At 42.0% G+C, this 16025-nt stretch overlaps 1 protein-coding gene across 2 annotated transcripts in view; it reads left to right on the top strand.

Moving 5' to 3' along the window:
- Nucleotides 1-16025, top strand: part of gsg1l (gsg1-like) — a 111433-nt gene that overhangs the window by 90388 nt on the left and 5020 nt on the right. The window lies entirely within an intron of this gene.

Below are 16025 nucleotides of genomic sequence, written 5' to 3'. Positions count from 1 at the left end.
GAGGTTGTGGGTTCAAATCCTGCTATGGACACTGTGTGACCACGAGCATGTCAGTTCACTTGGCATAAAAAAAGAAACGTAACCCACTGTTATCTCAGATGTTGCAAGTCATCTTGGGTAAAGGCGTCAGCCAAATAATAACAATAATCTGATTAGGACACTGGAGCTGCTTACTTTTCAAGACACTATACCTAATTATCCATGAGGAAAACATTCTTTCACTTTTCTACTTTTCCCAATGACTTGTGATGACATCCTTGAGGTCATATATATATATTGTGAAAGGCGCTATATAGGTGCCCAACCGGACACAGACTGGACATGGAGTCACTCGTAAAATAAACAACCATTTATTTTTCTTAACCTGTGGGCACACGTCTTCCACGTGTCCCACAGGCAGCACACAGTCCCAAGCACAGCACACACCAAAACACTAATAAATTAAAGTATTATCCTCCACTCCTCCTAGGCAGCTTTGTCTTCTCCCTCCCGACTCCGGCTCCTGAGCTGTGGTTGTTGGCTCCTTTTATTAGCCATTCGGAAGTGCTTCAGGTGCTTGACAGATAGATAGATAGATAGATAGATAGATAGATAGATAGATAGATAGATAGATAGATAGGAAAGGCAATAAATATAGATAGATAGATAGATAGATAGATAGATAGATAGATAGATAGATAGATAGATAGATAGATAGATAGATATGAAAGGCACTATATGATTGATAGATAGATAGATAGATAGATAGATAGATAGATAGATATGAAAGGCACTATATGATAGATAGATAGATAGATAGATAGATAGATAGATAGATAGATAGATAGATAGATAGATAGATAGGAAAGGCAATAAATATAGATAGATAGATAGATAGATAGATAGATAGATAGATAGATAGATAGATAGATAGATAGATAGATAGATAGATAGTTAGTTCATGATATTTTAGTTTATAATTTAAAAATGGAATAAGAATCTGAAACTCTAGCAACATCACATTAAAGTTCTATAAATTCTGAAAAGAATGATACCAAACATATATATGTAGGTTTTAAAATAAGCCCGATTTAAAGCATGACAAAAAAGTCACATAAAATTGTTGCACGGCATCTTTGCACTTTAAGGCTTAGGATTTTACATCAGCGTTTCTCAAGCTTTATGTATTTGCTACCCGAGTTTTCATAACAGTTTTAATCGCGCCCCCCCTAACGTTTTTTTGAAAGGAGCCCAATAATACCAATTCCTCTAGCATCAACAAGGCATTTTTGCCCACAGGACTGCCGCATACTGGATGTTTTTCCCTTTTCACACCATTCTTTGTAATCCCTAGAAATGGTTGTGCGTGAAAATCCCAATAATTGAGCAGATTGTGAAATACTCAGACCGGCCCGTCTGGCACCAACAACCATGCCACGCTCCAAATTGCTTAAATCACCTTTCTTTCCCATTCTGACATTCAGTTTGGAGTTCAGGAGATTGTCTTGACCAGGACCACACCCCTAAATGCATTGAAGCATCTGCCATGTGATTGGTTGATTAGATAATTGCATTAATGAGAAATTGAACAGGTGTTCCTAATAATCCTTTAGATGAGTGTATATATATATATATATATATTGATGAACTAATTCTTAATGTTAGCTCTTTTAAATTTAGAAGCTCAATGTCTGCTCCTTTTCTCCAAATGGCTTTTTGACTTGGCTCATGCTTAGGCGTCCAAAGGACAACCCTCGATGCCCCCCGGCTGTTCCTGCTCCCAGGATGCTTAGCGCGAACAATCCGCCCTTGAAGTCCCCGAGGGGTCTCTTCCCATTCACCTTACCACCTTTCCATCAGTCTCCTGTTTCTGTTTCTTGGTCCTACTCGGGCTCCTTTATACTCTGAGGGTGCGGGTGCTTGGCCTTATGACCAACGTGGGGTCTCAGTGAGGAGCAGCTGAGTTGATTGTGCCTGCACATTAAGAAGCAGCCAGTAATTTTCCCCATTGATCTCTGCAACACCCTTCTTTGTTACTAAAATCCTACACTGCCTTGGACCCCCTAACATGCTTTACCACAGAATGCTACATACATCTGCAAAAGAGAAATAATTTACCAGTCACTACAGTTTTGCAATAAATCAAATTCAAGCCCCTTGAAGGATTTTTCTGCCAACGCACACCTGCCCAGCATTGGCGAACATCTACATCATATGTGTTTTTGGTTGTTTTAGTCGGTATAGATACTTTCATAAATGATGTGTTGATCACATGGAGATCATTTTCAAGTAGAAATGCCATCTGTGGACGTAGTGTGAGTAAACGTGCAGCAGTGACCAGTGCCACAATGCACCTCAAAGGAATGATGCAGGTGACAGTTTGATCCCTGACAGATTAAGTGACGAGTTCAGGGTCACACAGAAGACTAAAGTTGCACTCTTGTGCTTTGCAGTCCAATGTCCCACATAGTAAACTCAAATCCTTATCCAACATGGAACACACAGCACATCCTTTCTGCGGCCATTGTGATGACATCCTGGGGGGGTCTACTTTTTCCTGAGGGGATTATTAACAAATTAACTAATTCTTAGTGTTAGCTTTTTTAAATTTAGAAGCTCAATGTCCACTCCTTTTCTCCAAATGGCTTTGATTGTAGTGATCACATTCACTTTAACCACCAAAACAATTTTATTGTATTAGTAGAGGATGCCATTCGCAAAACTTCTCCTCCAAATACTGCAAGCAGATTTGTGAGTGACCCTCTGTTTTATGTGGAGTGTTCTGGTCTGCAGCTCGGAATACAGATGTGTGCTTCTGGGTGAGACGATGACCCGTAGCTGGCCATCATAAAACATTAACGTGTAGCCATACGTTATTATTTGTCACTAGTATGCCAGGCGTGCTGTTCTTGTCACTGTCTCACCACATTCTCATTCAGTGGGTGGGTCTTTGATCATCCTTGAGGGTGAAGGCAGCATCTGTCTACTAGGCATATTCACATTCTCAGGGGGGAAGAGCATTGCTCATCGTCCGTGGGAGGATTTCAGAATCTCCCTGATATAACAGAATGCCCATCTGTCATGTGGCAGGGAAAAAAACAAAAATTTAAGAGAAGGGGGCCCAACAGAGACCACACTTTTTAAAAAATCCACATTAGTGAAACAAGCAGTCTGTTGGAAGCCAATGTGTTCAACGGGGTGTCCCAGCCCATTTGTGGATATGTGGAGCATCAGAAGTGAGGAGCTGCTGACCACAGGAATGATAATAACTGAAAAAATTTCTTGGGAACCTGGCGATTAGAAATTGGTAAGGAGTTAAGAGCTGCAGTAATACATAGGTAAAGTTTGTTACTCTAGACCAGTGCTTCTCAGTTATTTTCTGTCATGCCCCCCCTAGGAAGAAGAAAACATCTCGCGCCCCCCGCGCGACTATAAATAGTATCATTTGTCTATAAAATTGTTAAAAGTACACCTCTGCATAACACTGTATCCTTTTTAACATATAAGAGAATAAAAAATGAAAGAAATATGGACCAATTAACAACAAAGAATAGCTTTATTAAATGTAACAGAAAAGATTTAAAGTGCATTCTAAATTAAAAAAAAATTTAAAAGAAAAATAAAAAAGCATGTTCCCCGAGGTGGGGGCGCGCCCCACTATTTGAGAAACACTGCACTAGACACAGTCATGCTTTATGACACACCCACTACAAGACACGCCTACTTGACAGTCATTATTATTCATGAATCAGATGACTCCTCCCACAACCATAATCTTAACCATAGGACCTAACTCATTCTTTAGGTCCTCATGGTAAGAAACTGAATATCTGAGGACCTGAAGAATAAGTTAGGTCCTATGGTTAAGATTCATGTAGTGTACACTGTAGAGAAGGGGTGCCAAGAGAGAGATCACACTTTTAAAAAGATCCACACTTGTGAAGTAAGCAGCATTTTGGAAGCCAATGTGTTCAACAGGGTGTCCCAGCCCATTTGTGGATATGTGGAGCATCAAAAGGGAGGAGCTGCTGACCACAGGAATGATAATAACCGAAAACCTGATGATTAGAAATTGGTAAGGAGTTAAGAGCAACAGTAATGTATAGATAAAGTTGCTACCCTAGTCACAGTCATGCTTTATGGCACACCCACTACAAGACACGCCTACTTGACAGTCATCATTATTCATGAATCAGATGACCCCTCCCACAACCATAATCTTAACCATAGGACCTAACTCATTCTTTAGGTCCTCATGGTAAGAAACTGAATATCTGAGGACCTGAAGAATAAGTTAGGTCCTATGGTTAAGATTCATGTAGTGTACACTGTAGAGAAGGGGTGCCAAGAGAGAGATCACACTTTTAAAAAGATCCACACTTGTGAAGTAAGCAGCATTTTGGAAGCCAATGTGTTCAACAGGGTGTCCCAGCCCATTTGTGGATATGTGGAGCATCAAAAGGGAGGAGCTGCTGACCACAGGAATGATAATAACCAAACCCTGATGATTAGAAATTGGTAAGGAGTTAAGAGCAACAGTAATGTATAGATAAAGTTGCTACCCTAGTCACAGTCATGCTTTATGGCACACCCACTACAAGACACGCCTACTTGACAGTCATCATTATTCATGAATCAGATGACCCCTCCCACAACCATAATCTTAACCATAGACCTAACTCATTCTTTAGATCCTAAGGCATTCAGTTTCTTAGTACTTGATGGGATTTGAAGAATGAGTTAGGTCCTATGGTTAACAGTCTTGTGGAGGACACTGCAGAGAAGGAGGCTCAAGAAAGACCACGCTTTTAAAAAGATCCATGCTAGTAAAAAATAAGAAGCCTGCTGGAAGCCAATGTGTTCAACAGAGTGTCCCAGCTCATTTGTCGATATGTGGAGCCCCAGAAGTGAGGAACTGCTGACCACAGGAATGATAACCTAGGACGTTTCTTGGGAATTTGGTAATTAGGAATTGGTAAGCAGTTGGGAGTTGCAGTAATACATAGATACAGCAGGTGGAAGCACCACATGCAGACCTCTGCAATTCTGTCAGATCGTACGTTTATGTCACAAGATTTAAAGTTGCTACCCTAGACACAGTCGTGCTTCATGACATGGCCACTACAAGACACGCCTACTTGACAGTTACCATTATTCATGAGTCAGATGACTCCTCCCATAACCAAAATTTTAACCATAGGACATAACTCATTGTTCAGGTCCTCAGACATTCAGTTTCTTAGCATGTGACAGGACCTAAAATATGAGTTAGGTCCTGTGGTTAAGATTCATGTGGAGGACACTGTAGAGAAGGGGGCCCAAGAAAAACCACACTTTTAAAAAGATCCACACCATAGGACCTAACTCATTCTTTAGGTCCTCAGATATTCAGCACCACATGGTGGGTTCAGGGAGATGAGTCCAGCTACAGACCCACACGATTCAGCCAGTCAGACTGATCATTTATGTCACATAATTTAAAAGCTGCAACTCAAGACACAGTCAGGCTTCAGCATGGTGGACAGTGTAGTACAGAGGTAACATAATAATGTTTTATGAGAACGAGCAGGAGTATCGCTGAACATCACTGGGCACATTGACAGTCACAGGACGTTGAGTGGATGGAGTGCAGCACTGGAGATCTGCAGCTGGAGTCAGGACTTTGGATGTCTTCATCAAGAATGAAACAATATGCTGCAAATGACTGGTTATGCGACACCAAGCAACTGCGCCCAATTCTCCAATGAGCTTTAACTAAATTCCTTGGTGTGCACCTGCCAGCTGACTTAACTTGGTCAATTTAAATCACCTAAATAGCCAAAAAGGCACAGCAGAGTCTCCTCTTCCTCTTAGCCTGCCTCTCCCCAATTCTCTCCACAGTCTACAGGGTACCCTTTGCACTCTACCAACCTGGTGAAAACAGAGGGGAAATGAAATAGACGTCACAACATGAACAAGAAAAGGAGCCTACGTAATGAGGCGGCAGATAATACCAAGGCTGTGCTATCAAATTCTAATAACCCCTCAATGAAGCGTACTTGACTATTTTTCTGCAACTCCAGACATCATTTTACAAGGAACCCTCTGCGCTGCACAGAACCTTGCCTCCTCCTCCTAATCTTTGGTGTTTCTCATGTGAATGACTTACATATCCAATTTATATTAGTTTTTCTAGAAGCTGCTCTTTGGGAATCTAGTAGGGGAAAAGACTTGAGGCCAGAGACAGATTAAAAAAATAATTCTGCCGTTTCAGCCTATCATAGACACAGCTTACCATCACAGGCAATCTGTGTTTGACACCAGATAACAGTGTCTTCACTCAATCTTTAGGTCCTCAGATGTTTAGTTTCTTAGCATTCTCATTGACTTTGGTGGACAGTGTAGCACCGTGTTTGGCACGTCTGCCTCTGAACTCCACAACACAACATTGGTGCCAAACTCCCTGATCAGTAACAGTCGATGCCATAAGAAGGCCTTGGAAATCATTAGAGATCTGTTCCACCCACCACACAATGGACAGTAACATCTTATCCGGTTTTTAACTCTTTTTGGGTGGATGTCGACTTTTGTCAACTCAAGGAGTTGAGGACAGATATTGACTAAAGTCGATATCCAGGGGCAGAGGGCGCTAAACGCTGTAAACATCGATAAAACGTACAGTTACGTTATAGGTAGACCCTCTTTAATAGGAGGACTGTTCATCTCGTTGACTTGACATTGTATTTGACTCGTTGACTTGACGTTGAATCCCTGCGTGTGCATGAGTAGCAGAGAGTAAACAACATCTACAGTAGAATGGTATCAACACTGAGCGAGAGAGCGAAGAAAATGCACAAAGTAAAGTACTCGGTGTGTATCATTTATTTATTTTTTGCATATTATTGCTGGGGCGGCACAGTGGCGCAGTGGTAGCGCTGCTGCCTCGCAGTTAGGAGACCCCGGTTCGCTTCCCGGGTCCTTCCTGCGTGGAGCTTGCATGTTCTCCCCGTGTCTGTGTGGGTTTCCTCCCACAGTCCAAAGACATGCAGGTTAGGTGGACTAAATTGGCCCTAGTGTGTGTTTGTGTGTGTCCTGCGGTGGGTTGGCACCCCGCCCAGGATTGGTTCCTGCCTTGTGCCCTGTGTTGGCTGGGATTGGCTCCAGCAGACCCCCGTGACCCTATATCTGGATTCAGCGGGTTAGAAAATGGATGGATGGATATTATTACTGAACAAAAGAATGGGTTTTGTCCTATGGTTAAGATTCATGTGGAGGACGCTGTAGATAAGGGGGCCCAAGAAAGACCACACTTTTAAAAAGAGCTACGCTAGTGAAATAAGAAGCCCGTTGGAAGCCAATGTGTTCAACAGGGTGTCCCAGCCCATTTGTGGATATGTGGAGCCCCAGAAGTCAAGAATTGCTGACTACAGGAATGACAATAACCTAAGAAATTTCTTGGGAACCTGGCGATTAGAAATTGGTAAGGAATTAAGAGCTGTAGTGATGCATAGATAAGGCAGGTGGAAGCACCACATGGTGGGTTTAGGGTGATGAGTCCAGCAGCAGACCTCTGCGATTCGGTAAGATTGTATGTTTATATAAGAAGATTTAAAGTTACTACCCTAGACACAGTCATGCTTTATGACACGCCCACTGCAAGGCACGCCTACTTGACAGTCATCATTATTCATGAGTCAGAGGACTCCTCCCACAACCATAATCTTAACCATTAGACCTAACTCATTCTTTAGGTCCTCAGACATTCAGTTTCTTAGCACTTGACAGGACCTGAAGAATGAGTTTTGTCCTATGGTTAAGACTCATGTGGAGGACGCTGTAGAGAAGGGGGCCCCAAGAGGGAGACCGTACTTTTAAAAGATCCACACTAGTGAAATAAGAAGCCTTTTCGAAGGCAATGTGTTCAACAGGGTGTCCCAGCCCATTTGTAGATATGTGGAGCCCCAGAAGTCAGGAACTGCTTACCACAGGAATGATAACCGAGGAAATTTCTTGGGATCCTGCCAATTATAAATTAGTAAGGAGTTAAGAGTTGCAATAGGACATGGTGGGTTCAGGTGAAATGGGTCCAGGTGCAGACCCATTTAGATTAGAATAAAAAAATAATTCTGCTGTTGGTTTCTCTTCATCCTATCATAGACACAGCTTACTATCACAGGCAATCTGTGTTTGACACCAGTTAACAGCATCTTCACTCAATCTTTAGGTCCTCAGATGTTTAGTTTCTTAGCATTCTCATTGACTGTGGTGGACAGTGTAGCACCATGTTTGGCACGTCTGCCTCTGAACTCCACAACACAACATTGGTGCCATACTCCCTGATCGGTAACAGTCGATGCCATAAGAAGGCCTTGGAAATCATTAGAGATCTGTTCCACCCACCACACAATGGACAGTAACATCTTATCCGGTTTTTAACTCCTTTTGGGTGGATGTCGACTTTTGTCAACTCAAGAGGTTGAGGACAGATATTGACTAAAGTCGATATCCAGGGGCAGAGGGCGCTAAAAGCTGTAAATGTCGATAAAACTTACCATTACGTTATAGGTAGACCCTCTTTACTGGGAGGACTGTTTGACTCGTTGACTTGACATTGTATTTGACTCGTTGACTTGACGTCAAATCCCTGCGTGTGCTTGAGTAACAGAGAGAAAACAACAACTACAATGATATCAACATTGAGCGAGAGAGCGAAGCAAATGCGCAAAGCAAAGTACTCCGTGTGTATCATTTATTTATTTTTTGAGTATTATTGCTGAATCCGATTTATCGAACTCGGATTTTGATGCAAATCGCTTCCCAGGTCCTCCTTGTGTGGAGTTTGCATGTTCTCCCCGTGTCTACGTGGGTTTCCTAACACATTACAAAGACATACAGGTTAGGTGCATTGGCGATCCAAAATTGTCCCTAGTGTGTGCTTGGTGTGTGTGTGTGTGCGCGCCCTGCAGTGGGCTGTGTTGGCTGGGATTGGCTCCAGCAGACCCTCGTGACCCTGTAGTTAGGATATAGAGGGTTGGATAATGGATGGATGGACCATTGCTTTGTGTTTGCTTGTTAGAAAAATTGAGTTTTTGAAAAAATATTCAAAACGAAAAAAAAAATAATTAGCCCTAACAGAGTTAATGAACCTGGTTGAGCTTTTGATTAGAATGAATGAGAGCAAAAATCAGGAACAATAGACCAGGTCAAAACTCAACAGTCTTGGGACAAAAAAAAAGAGGATAAGGTGTAATGAAAGCCAATAATGAATACCTGCAATTAGAGGAAATTAGCACTGAAGCTAAGATGAGGATCATTCACATTCTGAGAAGAATTCATGAAATTAAGAACCGCAGAGGAAAAAGAGTGCGGCCTAGGAGGGAAAGATAAAAAAAAGCAAAGGTAGGCAACATGGCATCCCATTAAGTAAAATCTGCACTTTGGTCGTTTATGTGATAGCAGGTAAGGTAGCTGAAACAAGGCATGTCATTAAAGGAGAGGTTTGATCAATAAGAGGGATTGACCTGAAATGAAGGAACGAGCTAGAAAGAAAGCTAGAATCTCTTATTACACACTAGGAAGCCACACTTAACCTACATTATGGCCAAAGGATTAATGATAAACAGAGACCAAAGCAGACAGTGAATCTCCTGACACCAAAAACACGCCCATCAAAGTCAATTTTCTTGTCTTCTTTCTAATGATTGTCATTTTGAATGCTAAACTGTCTAATCTTATTATTTCCGGTCAGTTTAAGCGGCAACTGAACACAATACAGACACCTGGAGGTGTCAATTAGACCTGAAAACCACGCTGCCTTATTGAGGTTCGCTGACACCTACAGGACTTCCTCTCATGTGGCACTTAAACCGTTTAGAGCAGGGGTGGCCAACGTCAATCCTGGAGGGCCGCGGTGGCTGCAGGTTTTCGTTCCAACCCAGTTACATAATTTGAAACCAATCCTTGCCAGTCTCAGACCATATTTAATTTTACGGCTTCTAAGTCTGCAATGTTAGGTTCTTACATCGTAGATTTGTTTCCTTTCCCGGGATATCGTACAAATGATTTGAAGCCTAAAATGGACCATTTTCAGTCTGTCAAATTTTTCTCTGAAGTGTTTTGTTAGACCAGATAAGTGTGTGATGAGTTCACACAGGTGGAAATGGAAACAAGTCAGATGGAGTACTGCTGGCTTCTTGGCCATTTGCATCTTTTTTCCCCTTACTTTTGCTATTGTCTTTTCACAGCACGCTGAACTTAAGGGAATATTTATGTTGATTTGCATATTCAAAAGGCGTAATTCTGGGAGGAGTCTGGGAGGGGCGTCAGGCGCATGCACGAGCGTTACATTTAACACAGACCAGGATTTCTGTAACGGAAGTGTGTGGAAGTTGGCTTACGCATCATTTTCTGCATCTGAATTTTTTTGTGCATACGCACATTTCTACTTTTGTCCATATGCCATGTTTTAGTGTGAATTCTACGCACGCCATTATGCATGAGGCCCCAGAACTGGAGATGGCACAGTTGAAGATATTAAGATTTGCATTGGGTGTGACGAGGATGGACAGGATTAAGAACAAGTATATTAGAGGATCAGCTTAGGTTGGACGGTTTGGAGACAAAGTCAGAGAGGTGAGTGGGCGTTGGTTTGGACATGAGCAGAGCAGAGATGATGAGTATATTGGGAGAAGGATGCTAAGGATAGAGCTGATAGGCAAGAGGAAAAGAGGAAGGCCTAAGAGAAGGTTTATGGATGTGGTAAGAGAGGACATGCAGGTGATTGGTGTTACAGAGGACAGAAAGATATGGAAGAAGATGATCTGCTGTGGCAACCCCTAACGGGAGCAGCCAAAAGATGAAGAAGAAGAAAAAGGATGTGTGGACATCTGGGACACCTGCCATTCAATCCATAAACACAGGGAGCAGCGTGGTACCTTCATCAGGTGGCGGTGGCCCAGATCATCAGCACAGAAGACCTGGAAAAGACAGCAGAGAATAGTCCAGATTAGTAGGGAATTGCAGAAGGCAGGGGAAATTAATAATTCAATGCCCATAAAGACTAAGAGGGATACAACTAAAATGTAGCTATGAAAAAGCCACTTTAAAATAATGGGTTTTAGCAGTTTTTTAAATTGTTCTGCAGTATTAGTCTGGCAAATTTCTGTTGGTAAAGTACTCCAAATGTTAGGTGTATAAGAGCAAAAGACCGCCTCACCACTTCTTTTCAGGTTGGAATTATAAGCAGCCCTTCATCTGAAGAGGGCAGCACGGTGGCACAGTGGTGCCTCTCAGTAAGGAGACCTGGGGTCGCTTCCCGGGTCCTCCCTGTGTGGAGTTTTCTTGTTCTCCCCGTGTCTGTACTCTGGTTTCCTCCCAGAGTCCAAATTCATGAAGGTTAGGTGCATTGGCAATCTGAAATTGTCCCTAGTGTGTGTGTGTCCTGCGGAGAGCTAGTGCCCTGCCCGGGATTTATTCCTGCCCCCCCGTGACCCTGTGTTAGGATATAGCAAGTTGGACGATAACTGACTGGCCTTCATCTGAAGATCTGAGGTTACGACTTGGAGTGTAAGGGGGCAGACATCACAAAATATGGGACGGGGTGAGATTATTTAAGGCTTTGTAAACCATTAGTAGTAATTTAAAGTCAATTCTAAATGACCAATGTAACGACGCTAGAAGTGGTGTGATGTACTCGGATTATCTTTTTCTAGTTAAGATGAAAGGTGAAAGCGTGGACAAATGTACGTCTTTTTAAATGACAATGAAGTGATGTGGAGCGTTGGGAGTTCCGGGAGTGCAAAACACAGGGTGGGTGTGTGAGGAAGCTTGTCAGGACTGGGGGTCACTAAGGAATCAGGGTCGCTGCTGTTTTTAATATACATTAGCAAACATCATATTAGAATAAAGAACAGGCTGGTTAGTTTTGCAGATGATACTGAGCTCGGTGGATTGGCAGATAATCTCGAATCCGTTGGGTCATCGCAGAGGGCCTTGGACAGCACACAGGCTTGGGCAGATGGAATGTAATGTCAGTAAATGTAAAGAATTACATGTAGGTACTGGAAATGTGAGGTTTGAATACACAATGGAAGGTCTGACAATTGAAATTACACCATATGAGGAGGGTTAAGGAGTCATAGTGAACACGGCCCCCAGTCAACTGCCAGGCAGTGTTCAGAAGCTGTGAAGAAGGCCCTTTTCGAGTCTCTTTTCATGCATACAGAGCCTTTATAAGGCTGAGTGAGACCCTCATCAGTGACTGGGAAGACGCCACTCTGTTAGACTATGACTTACTTTAATTACAGTGCAGTGTAACAGAAGGTGACAGATACTTTCACGATTGGGATTGGATCACGATTGGATCCTTGGGCCGCTGCTATTTTTAATATATATAAATGATTTAGATAGGAATATAAGTAACAAGCTGGTTAAGTTTGCAGATGATACCAAGATAGGTGGATTAGCAGATAATTTGGAATCCGTTATATGATTACAGAAGGACTTGGATAGCATAGAGGCTTGGGTAGATTTGTGGCAGATGAAATTTAATGTCAGTAAATGTAAAGTATTACACATAGGAAGTAGAAATGTGAGGTTTGAATACACAATGGGCGGTCGGAAAATCGAGAGTCCACCTTATGAGAAGGATTTAGGAGTCATAGTGGACTCTAAGCTATCGACTTCCCGACAGTGTTCAGAAGCCATTAAGAAGGCTAACAGACTGTCAGGTTATATAGCGCCTTGATGTGTGGAGTACAAGTCCATGGAGGTTCTGCTCAAACTTTGTAACACACTGGTGAGGCCTCATCTGGAGTACTTTGTGCAGTTTTGGTCTCCAGGCTACAAAAAGGACATAGCAGCACTAGAGAAGGTCCAGAGAAGAGCGATGAGGCTGATTCCAGGGCTACAGGGGTTGAATTATGAGGAAAGATTAAAAGAGCTGAGCCTTTAGAGTTTAAGCAAAAGAAGATTAAGAGGTGACATGATTGAAGTGTTTAAAATTATGAAGGGAATTAGTCCAGTGGATCGAGACTTGTATTTTAAAATAAGTTCATCAAGAACACGGGGACACAGTTGGAAACTTGTTAAGGGTAAATTTCCCACACACATTAGGAAGTTTTTCTTTACACAAAGAACGATAGACACTTGGAATAAGCGACCAAGTAGTGTGGTAGACAGTAAGACGTTAGGGACTTTCAAAACTCGACTTGATGTTTTCTTGGAAGAAATAAGTGGATAGGACTGGCGAGCTTTGTTGGGCTGAATGGCCTGTTCTCATCCAGAGTGTCCTAATGTTCTAATGTTCTAATGAACTGATGTCTCAGTTAGGATGGATGGCGTTGCCTTTTCTGGATGAGACTACCAGTCAGTGTGGGTTCAGAAGAAGGAGGTCGTGTTTTATCAACAGGGTGGAATTTAATGAGGAATCAACAAAACACTCTGATCAAAGTGGAGCATATGAGATCGTTTATCTTGACTTGCATAAAGCATTTGATAAGGTGCCACATTAGAGGGTGGGCATCAAACCAAAAGGGTGTGGTGTGTACATGGCCGCGGAACTGGCAGGAAGCAGAGGGTGATGGAGAGAGGAATTGGGTGATGTTAAGCGTGGTGTCCAGCAGGGGTCAGTGATGGCTGCTGCTATCTCTTATATATATTTCTCTTCTGGTTCGTCTTGCTTCCACTTCAAAGCCGGTCCCGCCCACACGCAGCCGACACGGTATTTCTCGATTCCTATTGGTTGTCTTCCACTTCATGCACTATACTGGCCTGCTGAGCGTAATACATCCAACAAGTACTCGAGGTGCTGCCACAACAGTAGAGTAGCTTTACCACCTTTGCGGAGCCACCTGTGTCTTTACAACAGCTTCTTACACAGCAAACATCAGAAGCTAAAAATGATCGTGAACACATTTGAGAATACAACTCTTCTCTGGCGTTTGCTTCCACGGGTGCACAGATAACTCAACGTCCTGGCCACGGACCATACTGTTTTAAAATACACGGGCAAATTTATCACCAAATCTCTCCACTATACGCTAACACTTCTACCTCCCCAGGATATGGACAGTTGTATGTTTTTAACACAGCGCAAGCTACTGCAGTACGCTTACAAAATTGAGCAAACTCTGCATGTGTAGCAAAGTGTAAAATGTTAAGTATAATTTTATTTATTTATTCTTTTTTTTTTTGTTATGAACTTCCCCAAAAGTGTTGATCCCTGTAAATAGTTTATAGTATACCAACAATATAATCTGTTGTAACACGAGCGTTAATTAGCGTCACAACCTGCGTGCACCTCGTTTTTGGCTCCAACGCCATGAAGCGCGGTGGATGCTGTAGGGGTAGGTTGTGGTTTCAGTTTTTTCCCGATATTTTTTATTTTTTTCATTTACTTTGTGTTAATAATTTGTAATCGATTTAACTTATTATTTAATAGGCAGAGGGAAGAAGACATGTATGTGACGCTGTTTATTTCTTTCCTTTTGTTTTGCAAAGGTATGCTATATAAATATATATATTTTCTTTCCATTTGTTAAGAATATATAATTATAAAAGGATTAATAAAGTATCTATCTATCTATCTATCTAAAATTAGGATTTTTTTGTATAAAGCTATGTGTATTGTAAATCGTTTTCTTTGGAAAATTGGAGTAATTTTTTTGTAAATAGTTTTATATGTAATGTGTTTGTATAAATAATAACGCGAGAAGCGCGGTGGACGCTGTAGGGGCAGAGGGAAGAAGACGTGTATGTGACGCTCTGTTTATTTCTTTCCTTTTGTTTTGCAAAGGGGTGTACTGAAAGAGGGAAATAAAAGCTTGTTTTCTAACCCAACGTGCCTACGTGATAACTATTTACACATCGAAGGAAAAAGCAGAGTCGAGTCGGTTACACATGCAGCGAAAATGTAATTCTCCAGCTAGATTCCAGGCTCAGAACCATCAACCCCTTCGCTAAATCATACAAACACATGCATGAAATCGCTCAGTCCAGTCCAACAGCATCTGTACGAATGGTTTTTAAGGAAAACCCTAGGCAGGATTTACGACGATACAATGCCCCGACATTGCAGCGATTTTCATCGGAGAAAATAGCGAAACGCTTGCCAAAAGGGACATTTGCATCTGTCCCCTAAGCAACTCCTGTAAACAGATTTCCACGTTCAATATGAATTGCGATCCTATGGTTTATCCACTTTTATTTTAGATTTACAACATGTTCCCGATAAAAGAACTGCCAAGCGAATAAGGCTTACTCAATGCCAGTTTTACGCGTACAGATTAGCAATGGGGAATACATTTAGTATTTTGCACTTCAGCGACGAACTATTCCAACAGTACGTCGTAGATGCGTATGTTAAAACAGAGGGCGTGCGTCTCAACTATTTCAGATTACATCAACAAGATCTGCGCGTGGAACAATGCAATGTTTGAATACAGACGCACTGCAAGCAAACGCTGAATATAACAACGTGCGTGTAGGCAAAATGATCCTATTACCGTCCACATTTCCAGGAAGTCCAAAATACATGCAAAAAAAAAACTAGCAGGATGCCATAACCTCAGTACGTAAATTCGGACAGCCTGATTTATTTATCACTTTCACATGCAATCCTACTTGGCCGGAAATTCTACACGCACACTGCGTCTTTCAAGAAGTATTTATTTCTTCTTGAATTCTGAATTCCTTTCTCATTGTTTTCCGTTCCTATTCTTACACCGCCGTATGCTACGGCGGCGTCGGCTAGTTGTTAATATTACAGTTCGCTAGTTTAGCCGAGGCCATACAAGTTCCTCCTAAGGGTGGGTTTCATCCTGTCGTGCTATGGACAACGTAGTATGGACTGGACAAATCTAGTTTATCCTAAAATTGAGTTTGGCTTGTAACATATAAATAATTTAGACAGGAATATAAATAACAAGCTGGTTAAGTTTTGCAGATGATACCAAGAGAGGTGGACAGGCAGATAATCTCAAATCCGTTAAATAATCACAGAGGGACTTGGACTGCACTCAGGCTTGGGCAGAGTTGTGGACGATGAAATGTCAGTAAATGGAAAGAAT

This window comes from Polypterus senegalus, chromosome 13, assembly GCF_016835505.1.
Source record: "Polypterus senegalus isolate Bchr_013 chromosome 13, ASM1683550v1, whole genome shotgun sequence".
Lineage (NCBI taxonomy): Eukaryota > Metazoa > Chordata > Cladistia > Polypteriformes > Polypteridae > Polypterus > Polypterus senegalus.
This window is presented reverse-complemented; position numbering and strand designations above follow the sequence as displayed.